Source organism: Camelina sativa, chromosome 15 (assembly GCF_030686135.1).
Source record: "Camelina sativa cultivar CO46 ecotype springtype chromosome 15, ASM3068613v1".
Lineage (NCBI taxonomy): Eukaryota > Viridiplantae > Streptophyta > Magnoliopsida > Brassicales > Brassicaceae > Camelina > Camelina sativa.
Window position 1 is genome coordinate 28139188 of NC_141894.1, and position 10547 is coordinate 28149734.

Here is a 10547-nt window from a genome sequence, read left to right on the forward strand (position 1 = left end):
GGTTTCCTCTGTAACTGGTACGGTTTTTTAAATTCAAATTGCAATATATTATGATTAATGTTTCTACTCAATTAGTGAAGATGCTTATCAATGTTTTTTTTTATTCACAGGTTCAAGTTATATGGTTATAAATACCCACTACATTGATAAGAATTGGCGTCTAAAGAAGCTAATTATAGGATTCAAGCATGTCGAAGATCACAGAGGTAAAACAATCGCCAATACACTGCTGAAATGTCTAGCTGAATGGGGGATAGAAAGACTGTTTACTATTACTGTTGATAATGCAACAGCTAATACTAGTGCTTTGAGTCAGTTTCAGTCTGCTTTCTCTTTCGTTAGTGAGGATCCTCTGGTTTCGGTGGATATTTTATGCATATTGATAAGCTCAAATTAATCCCTAGAGCTACTCTCTCAAACAAGAGATCAATTGCAGAACTTAGGGGTCGAATCCACAGAGACTCAAGATCAAACACAATAGATTATAGAGTTTTGTTATTACGCTAAACAAGTTAATTTAATTAATGAAAAAGCAATGCAAATATTTAAATGAAAGAATTGTAAATTCAGAAAATCAAAAGAGTTAAGCCTAGGGAATTTCTCAGGAAATTATGAAATATTAAATCAGATAAATTAATTAAGGTTCAGGCAATAAAGATCGGATCTAGAACTCTAAACTTTTGGTAAAATAATCAGTTCTCACTGCAATTATATTCTAAATTTAAAACCAGAAAATCCAAATCTCTTTGTAAAATTCTAAGTTAAAAATCAGCTTTAAGAACAGGTTTAGATAAGTTTATAGAATTATTAATTCAAATCTCTTTGTAAGAAACAATTCTGCTCATCAATGGTTTAATCAGGAAAACAATTATATTCTCATATCAATTTATTTCCCTAAGATAACAATTCTAGGTGATCAATCAAGAATTATTGTGAAGAACAACCAAGGATGAAGATCATGAAAGATTAAGAACCCTAAAAATCTCAGATCTAATAAATCATAAAAATCCTATGAAAAATCCAAAACCTAACAAGCAAATTACTCAGACATGTTTAATGAAGAACAAATCATATTTCTGAATAACATGCAATAGATATTAAAAAGTAAAAGAGGGAGTTCAAGAAATCTTCTCTCTACGAAGAATTCAGATCTATCTCTCCCAAAAGCTCTCAATATTCTTTCTCTCAAAAACTGCTAGAAGATAACTTCAGGGTTTCTAAAACCCAAAAAAAATATATATACATACTAAAACACGTCCAGGGGCTTATGATGCAATTGTAGAAGATTTTGGCCAAAATTGTAAAATTTCCAATTCTTGTTGTCTCGTCGGGTAAACAGGAGCGTCGATCGATGCCCCTTTAAGTGGTGTCGATCGACGCTCTGACTCTGATCCGACTCCAACTTGATTTCCTTCGGTAAATTGCTCCAAAATGATCCAAATTGTTCCATATTGCTCCATCCGTGCCAAAATCCTAGATAACCTGTAAAGACTCAAAAACAACCTAGAAACAAATCAAAAGACTCAAAAAGCACACTTATATCATGGTTAAAAACCGTAAAAACCATGATATATCAACTCCCCCAGACTTAGCCTTTGCTTGCCCTCAAGCAAAACGGAAACTTAGACATGTGAAAGAGGTTTGAAAACTTAGAATTCACTCAACTGCTGGTAACTGATCTTCGCACTCTTTATCGCCTTGACTCTCAAGAACTTACTTTATATACTTTGTCAATTGAAAAGCATCAACATTCCTTACTCAAATCCCACAATCCTCTGGAATCTCTAGTCTCACCATTGCCATCTCATTACATAAATTAAAGCAAGTACATGTGAGTTCTTACCTTGGTGTATTCAAACAGTGGCATATGAACTCTCTTCAGGCCAAGACATTCTTCTTACATCTCCTTTCCTCTCCCTTTTCTCACTTCCAATTTTTTTCTTTTCTTATTCTTTTTTTATCAAAGGTGTAAGCAAATACCGGGGTCATCGGTAATTTACCTACCCCTCGCTTCCAAGCTTTGTGTGATCATTTGACTCAAGAGTAGAATAATGAGGTCACTGGTAATTTACCTACCTCTCTAAACTGATCAAAATCATCTCATCTTTTATTCTTTTTTTTTCTGCTTTTTTTTTTCTAAGAAGAGAGAGGGGAGATATACTTTGAAAAATTGCACTGTCTTGTATAGCCCGAAGAAGAAGTCTAGTCCACTGATGTCCAACCCCAAAGTAAGAGATTAAGTCCGGTTAAAATCCTGATAAAAGTTGAGACAGCATTGGTTGAACTAGATATCCTTTGAATAAGGGCTTTCAGGATTGTTGATACAGCTCATAGTCTTTTCCACACTTCAGTTCTGAGGTCAAGCTTAGTCAAGAATCATTAGAGTGTTAGCCAAAGAACAAGAACCATCAGTTAGAGATCATAATTCAACAGAAATTTTTGAAAAATTTGACTCAATAAAAACAAAAATACGGTTTTGACACAAGACACAAAAAACCAAGTAAGTAGTTAGTACTAACCTCCCCCAGACTTAAACAACACTGTCCCCCGGTGTTATTAAGCAAGGGAAAAGTCAAGAAACAAAAATGTGTTGAAAAATTGAAAGAAAAATTGAACAGATTCTCGGGTTACCCAACCGGCGTCGACCGATGCCATTCAAGGCAGCATCGATCGACACCTTCGGGGAATGGTGAATTGTGGCCGAATCTCCTTGTTAGTTGCAGTTAGTTGTGTGTGTTGTTAGATCAATCCTTTGATGTTAATTCTGTTAAGAAGCACTCAAACACAAACACAGGTTAAAAGCAACATGATAGATAGATAGTTCATAAGTTCAAACAAATTTCAAACACAAACTGACTCAAAGCAAAAAGAAAAATGACTCAATCCTAAGAAGGGAAAAAGATAAAGAAAAACCATGATCAGAAGCTAAAATGTAGCAGAAACATCATCATCATCATCATCCTCATCATCGTCATCAACATCATCCTCATCATCAGAGACGGGATCAGCAGATGGTGAAGACGGCGAAGGTGACCTGCGCCTAGTACGCCTGGTAGGACGAATACAGCCACACTGAGAAAGTCGAGCCATGCCATTCTAGATGGCACGCAAAGCAGAAACCACATAAGTCTGATGAGCTCCCTGGTCCATAGTGGTAGGATCCTGCAGTGGCTCTGGAAACTTAAATGCCGCAGTCCCAGAAGAAGAACCAATCTCAAAACCCCCAGCAGGGTGAGTAGCAGGTGCAGCATCAGTAGTAGTCCGCGAAGTGCGATGGCGACGGGAAGGAGCAAAAGCAACATAGTCTTCTGCAGAAGTGCGAAAACGCAACTTCTCAGGATCATTACCAATGGTGGTAAGATCAGGTCGTGGAAGGCGAACAAAGTGCTCTCCTGTGTCATCAACAAATCTCCACAACATACCCGGTTTCAGCCAATGTGCACTCCTCAAATATTGCTCATCCATAAGATGTCTCTTAGTGACAACACTAACCATCAGTAGGAATTTTCATGAACTGAAGAATAGCAGTAATAAGGCTCCCCACAGCCTCTTTCTTAGCTCCAGAACCCAGAAATGGCTTGGTCTGCAGATCAACCAAGCAATGTGCAAAAACAGCCCCAAAGTTGAGGAGCATAGGATCACGACGCTCAACAATAGACATAGAAGGAATCATGTTGCCAACACCACAACTCAAAAAGTAAAGCTATGCAGCTCTCATCTTGTTAGGCTCCAGCTTACACTGAAAAGTGGTAGCAACAGCTCTAAGGACATATCTGAGTACAGAATGGCGGACCTCTGATTGAAGCATCTTCTTGGAATTGTACACACCAAGTCCTATGTAAGACCACAAAGAAGAGAGATCCTCATAGTGCTTGGGCAAAGCAACTTTCTGATAAAAACGGGTCCAACGAGACACATCACAAATATGAGCAAAAGTGATTCTATGAGGCATTCCGTTAATGAAGAAATGCAATTCACCCCCAAACGCATCTGGTGCTTGCTCATTTCTGTAAGTAATCCTAACTGATGCCATGAATTGTCGCACTAAGTCTGGATACAAATCATATTGCCTAGTACAGATGGTTCCTAAACTCATCTTATCAAGCAAAGCCAAGACCTCATCATGAATTCCCAACCTATGAAGAACAACAGGATCAACAAACCTTGTAGGCTCAATCTCAACTTCCAACCATGCATTGTAGAGCATTGTCTCATAATCTCCCCAAACACCCACTGGCCTATTGATGAATTCAGGCTTGCTAAGCTCAGGAAGCTTGTGTTTAGGCCATTCTCTCTCAGTTGGAATTGGTTGACCTTCTTATTTTGGCCATGGGAACCTTGATTGAATGGGAGATGGAAGAGAGAGGTCAGGCAAGGTGGTGGGGACAATCGTCGGACGTCGTGGAGGCTGGGGAAGGCTCGTCGGAGCTGGCGGAGATGAACGGCGGCCGGATTGACGAGGTGGACGAGTTGAAGAAGAAGCTTCGCCGTCGTTGGGTCGAGCCTTCTTGTTGGGTACCATCACTCCAAAACACGAAATTGACACTAAATCCAGGTAGAGGAGAGAAAATTGAGTGGATTAGAGTTTGGAATCACTCAAAAGGGAGCCGTAATGAGAGAGTTATGAAGATTCTAGGGTTAGCTCGAATTTGGGTCGAATGGAGGAAGACTGAAAAAGTCTCGCGATTTTAATCGTCTTTTCTCGGGTTTAAGTGGTATCGACCGATGCCCATATAAGTGGTATCGGTCGATGCTTCCTCTGTCGGACCCGGCCCATTTTCGATCACAAGCCCACTCGACTGAAACCCAGCAAAATCAAACCCGATGGCCCGTTTTCTCATCTTGGTCCATAACAGCGTCGACCGATGCCCATCTCTATGGTATCGGTCGATGCTAGCTCTGATCAATGGTATTCGTAACTTTTTCTCTTTTTATTTTTTTATTTTCCTGAAACAATAAAAACTCAAAACCAAAAATTAATATGTTAGTGATCCTAAAAAGCAAAAATTCAAAATAATTAATTCTTACCAGTGGGTTGCCTCCCACTCAGCGCTTGTTTTAAGTCATTAGCTTAACTTGGCAGCGGATTAGGCAGAGGGTGCATCATCCAAACGCACAATGTGTCCGTCTGGTATCGCAGCTTTTGCCCAATAGTGTTTCACCCTTTGGCCATTAACAGTGAATTTCTCTCCTTTGGAGTTCAACAGCACAATAGCTCCATATGGTCTGACTTCTTGAACAGTAAAAGGACCAGACCAGCGGGAACGCAGCTTTTCAGGAAACAGCTTCAAGCGGGAATTGTAAAGGAGAACCTGGTCATTAGGCTCAAAGTGTCTGGAGATGATCTTCTTATCATGATAAGCCTTGGTCCTCTCCTTGTACAGCTTGGAATTCTCAAATGCATGAAACCTCAGTTCATCCAACTCATTCAACTGCACTAACCTTCTCTCTGAAGCTGTCTTGGCATCAAAATTCATCAACTTAACTGTCCAGGCTGCTTTGTGCTCTAACTCCACTGGTAGATGACAAGCTTTCCCATAAAGCAGATGGAAAGGAGTAGTGCTAAGTGGTGTCTTATATGCAGTTCTATATGCCCAAAGTGCATCATCAAGCTTCATAGCCCAATCTTTCCTTGTAACACCCACTGTTTTCTCTAGAATCTCCTTAATCTGCCTGTTGGAGACTTCAACTTGTCCACTAGTCTGCGGATGATATGGACTAGCCACTCAATGTTGAACACCATACTTTTTCAGCAGCTTCTCAAACACTTTATTGATAAAGTGCTTACCTCCATCACTGATGAAAATGCTAGGAACTCCAAACCGCGGAAAGATAATGGTCTTAAACAGCTTAAGAACCACAGCAGAATCATTCGTTGGACTTGCAATTGCTTCAGCCCACTTGGAGACATAGTCAACAGCCACTAAGATGTATTGATTCTTTTAAGAAGATGGGAATGGTCCCATAAAGTCAACGCCCCAACAATCAAAAACTTCAACCTCAAAGATAAAGTTTTGTGGCATCTCATGCCTCTTACTAAACTGACCTTTCCGCTGACAAGCATCACATCTAGAGACAAACTCATTAGCATCCTTGAACATTGTTGGCCACCAAAACCCAGCTTGTAGAACCTTAGACACTGTCTTGAAAGTAGCAAAGTGTCCAGCGTAATCTGATCCATGACAGTAAAATAGAACATCAGGAACTTCTGTCTCAGCTAGACATCTTCTGTAAACACCATCACTGCAATGCTTGTACAAATAAGGCTCATCCCAATAATATCTCCTTAGCTCTCTCAAGAACCTCTTCTTATGATAGCCTATGAATTTTTCTGGTTCTACCTCTGCAGCAAGATAATTGGCAATATCAGCATACCAAGGTTGATTGGAGCTAGCCACAGCAGCTAAGTCTCCATCATTAGACCAATCCGTTTCGGGAAACAAAGGGTGTCGATCGATGCCACCTGGTTGGTGTCGATCGACACCATATGCATCCGAAGACAAAACCTTCGACTCTTCAGTCCGAAACCCAGTATCAACAAAATAAACATGCTCTTCAGGTAGACAATCACGAATTGGGACATCATCATCAATCCTAATCCTGGACAAGTGATCAGCAACACCATTCTCTATCCCCTTCTTATCCCTCACTTCAATGTCAAACTCTTGTAGAAGAAGAATCCATCTCAAAAGTCTAGGCTTAGCATCCTTCTTCTGCATCAAGTACCTTAATGCAGCATGATCAGTATGAACAATGACTTTTGAACCAACCAGATAAGATCTAAACTTCTCAAAAGCAAACACCACAGCCAACAACTCCTTCTCTGTTGTTGCATAATTTCTTTGTGCCTCATCAAGTGTCCTGCTTGCATAGTAGATTGCATGAAGTTTCTTATCTTTTCTTTGTCCCAGCACTGCTCCCACTGCAAAGTCACTAGCATCACACATTACTTCAAATAGAAGATCTCAATCTGGTGGCTGAACAATAGGTGCACTCACAAGCTCATGCTTAATCCTCTCTAAGGCTATGCGACATTCATCAGTGAATTCAAACTTGACATCTTTGTACAATAGAGCAGAAAGTGGTCTTGCTATCTTGCTGAAATCTTTGATAAAACGCTTATAGAACCCTGCATGTCCAAGAAAACTCCTCATTGCCTTCACATTCTCTGGTAGTTGAAGACTTGTCATCACCTCTATCTTAGCGCGGTCAACTTCTATTCCAGCTTCTGAAACCCTGTGGCCAAGCACTATGCCATCCTTAACCATAAAATGACATTTTTCCCAGTTAAGCACCAAATGCTTCTCTTCACACCTTGCTAGCACCTTACAAAGATTATCCAAACAGCTTTGAATGAAGATCCATAAACTGAAAAATCATCCATGAAAACCTCCATATAATCTTCAATCATATCAGTGAAGATTGACATCATGCATCTCTGAAATGTTGCAGGAGCATTACAGAGACCAAAAGGCATTCTGCGGTAAGCAAAGGTACCATAGGGACAAGTGAAGGTGGTCTTCTCTTGGTCATCAGGATGAATGGGAATCTGGAAAAAGCCTGAGTAACCATCCAAAAAGCAGTAGTATGGATGATTAGCTAACCTCTCCAACATCTGGTCAATGAAAGGAAGTGGGAAGTGATCTTTCCTTGTTGCAGCATTCAACTTCCTGTAGTCTATGCACATCCGATGACCAGTAATTGTCCTTGTAGGGATCAGCTCATTCTTGTCATTCTTCACCACTGTGACTCCACCCTTCTTAGGAACAACATGTACCGGACTAACCCAATTGCTGTCAGATATTGGATAGATGATCCCAGCATTCAGCAGCTTCATGATCTCCTTCTTGAAAACATCTTGCATATTCGGATTCAGCCTCCTCTGATGCTCAATAGATGTCTTAGCTCCTTCCTCAAGATGAATCCTATGCATACACAAGTCTGGAGAGATTCCTACAATATCATCAAGAGAATAGCCAAGAGCCTTGCGAAACTTGCGCAGCTTGCTTAGCAATAGAGTGAGCTCTGCATTGTTCAAGGAAGCACTAACAATAACATGATAAGAAGAGTTCTCACCTAGAAATGCATACCTTAAACCTGCAGGAAGTGGCTTGAGATCAAGCTTTGGAGCTTTTTCAAGACTCCAATCAGAAAACCTTGCAGCTTGTGAAGAAGTACTAACCAATTCCTCTTGTGCAACCAGCTTCTTCATGTCAAAGCGCATTTGTAGATCACCAATAATGAGACCAATCTGACCTTTCTTGACATCAAGTATAGCTCCAGCAGTGGCTAAGAATGATCTTCCCAGAATAAGAGGGTCCTTGGGTTCTTCCTCATACTTTAATACCACAAAATCAGTAGGTATCAAGCACTCACCAATCTTAATTGGAACATCTTCAAGAACACCATCTAGAATACGAACGGATCGATCAGCAAGGATGAGAGTGAGCTTAGTAGGCTGGAAGTCTGTCATTCCCAGGCTGAGTGCTACTGATCTTGGCATTAGGTTGACACTAGAACCAAGATCACAAAAAGATCTAGCAAATCTGTCAGTGAAGATAGTACAATCAAGAACAAAGCTCCCTGGATCAGGAAGTTTTTCTGGGATCTTGTTCTGAATGATGGCACTGACTTGGGCTGATATCATCATAACTCCTTGCTCAGCATTAAAATCCTTGGTTACCATCCTCTTGACATATCTCCTAAGCATTGGAGAAGTCTTAACAGCATCAACCAAAGGCAACTCAATAATAAGCTTATCCATCATGGCCTTGCACTTAGCATCGTCTAGCTTCTGTTTTGACTTCCTTGGATTCTTGGGGAATGGAACCTTAGGTGTGTAGACTCTTTCTGCAACTGGAGCAGGAGATTTCGCATTCGCAGTTTGTGTCCGTGGCTGGTGTCGATCGACACCGTTTTTTGGGATTTTGTCCGAAACTTCGCATGGTTTGGGTGCCGACCGATTCCCATGTGTGTCGGTCGATACTGGCTCAGCAGAAACATCCTCTTCATCGTCTATATCAATCAACTCCTGTAGATCATCAGTTTGATTCTTCTGGGGTGTAGGATGGAGTTGTTTGCCACTTCTCAAAGTCACTGCATTGCAAGAATGTTTAGGATTTGATTCAGTTCTTGAAGGGAGATAACCTTCTTGCCTTTTCACAGACCCAGCAGTCTGCGCAACCTGACTTTCCAGCTACTTGACATGGATGTTCAAAGCTTCAAACTTCCCATTAAGATCAGTGTAGACATTATCCAGCTTCCCATTGAAAGTCACTGTCATTTGCTCTTGACCTTGCAAAAGCTGCTCAAGCATAGCTTCCATCTTACTAGTCTCAGCTGACTTAGGAGGTGGAGATTGATAAGAATTGTTGCCATAAGTCCTTGTGAATCCACTGTTTTGTTGCTGCTTATGATATTCAGGTTTGGGTGTGAAACCATAAGAGTTGCCCTGAAAGTTACTGCGCTGGCTGTTTCCACTGTAAGGTCTGCTACCTTGCTGATTTCCAAACCGTTGTTCTTGATTCCCATAGACATAGTTCACCTCTTCTTCCTCATGATTCCCTTGATCAGGTTCTGGCTCATATGTCTCAACTTCAGCAGCAAAATGAACAGATTTCTTACCCACAAGGAGATTATGCACTGAATCCAGCTTAGCATTAACAGAAGCTAACTGGTTTGAATCATATCCTCCATGTAATCTCTTCCTTTCAGCATCTGCTCTCTTAGTACTATTGCTAGCAGCTAAGTTCTCAATCAAACATTCAGCATCTTCTGGCATTCTTGTCTTGAAATTCCCATGACTTGCAGCATCTAAAGCCAACTGATACTCCCAGTCACACCCTCTGAAGAAGATACTTAGCAGTTGAACCTTGGAGAAACCATGGTGTGGACAGTCTCTTTCGTAAGCCTTGAATCTCACCCAAGCTGCTTTGAAAGCTTCATCTGGTATTTGCTTGAAAGAAGACAGCTTGATTCTCAACTCATCTGACATTGCATCATCATAGAAGTAGTTTAGGAAGGCTACCTTGACATCACGCCAACTTGTCAATGATCCAGCAGGCAGCTGTTTCAACCACTGAGATGCCTCTCCTGCAAGTGAGTAAGGGAAGAGTTTGCAGAAGATGTAGTCCTCAGTCACCCCATTAGCCTTAATGCTAGTCACCAGATCCTCAAAATGCTCAATGTGGTCCAAGGGCTTCTCATTGGGCAAAGCAGAAAAAGGTCTCTGCCCAACTAGTTGAAAGTACGCAGGTTTCAACTCAAAATCATTCATCTGGAATGGAGGAGGAACAATAGCGGACCGGTTCTCATACACTAGATCAGCCCGGTTGTAGTCAGCAATGGTCCTGATCAGATCCCGGTTGTGCTCCTGTCGTCGAACAGGGTTTTGGACGTGGTTGGCAGCTCCACGTCCGTCTGCAGGAAGGGGGTGTCCGTCTGTTCTCACGTTTAAGTTTTCCCAACTCTTGGTTTGAAAGATTCACAGTAGGACCAGACTTGTTGCTCCTTGTGTGAGGTCTAGGAGGCATGCACCTGAAACACCA

At 41.1% G+C, this 10547-nt stretch overlaps 2 pseudogenes; one reads left to right on the forward strand and one right to left on the reverse strand.

The window, feature by feature from the left end:
- Positions 1-5087: 5087 nt before the first annotated feature.
- LOC109129163 (uncharacterized) lies at positions 5088-9537 on the reverse strand (annotated as a pseudogene).
- A 341-nt stretch (positions 9538-9878) lies between these two features.
- LOC147927235 (small nucleolar RNA R71) lies at positions 9879-9979 on the forward strand (annotated as a pseudogene).
- The last annotated feature ends 568 nt before the right edge of the window (positions 9980-10547 follow it).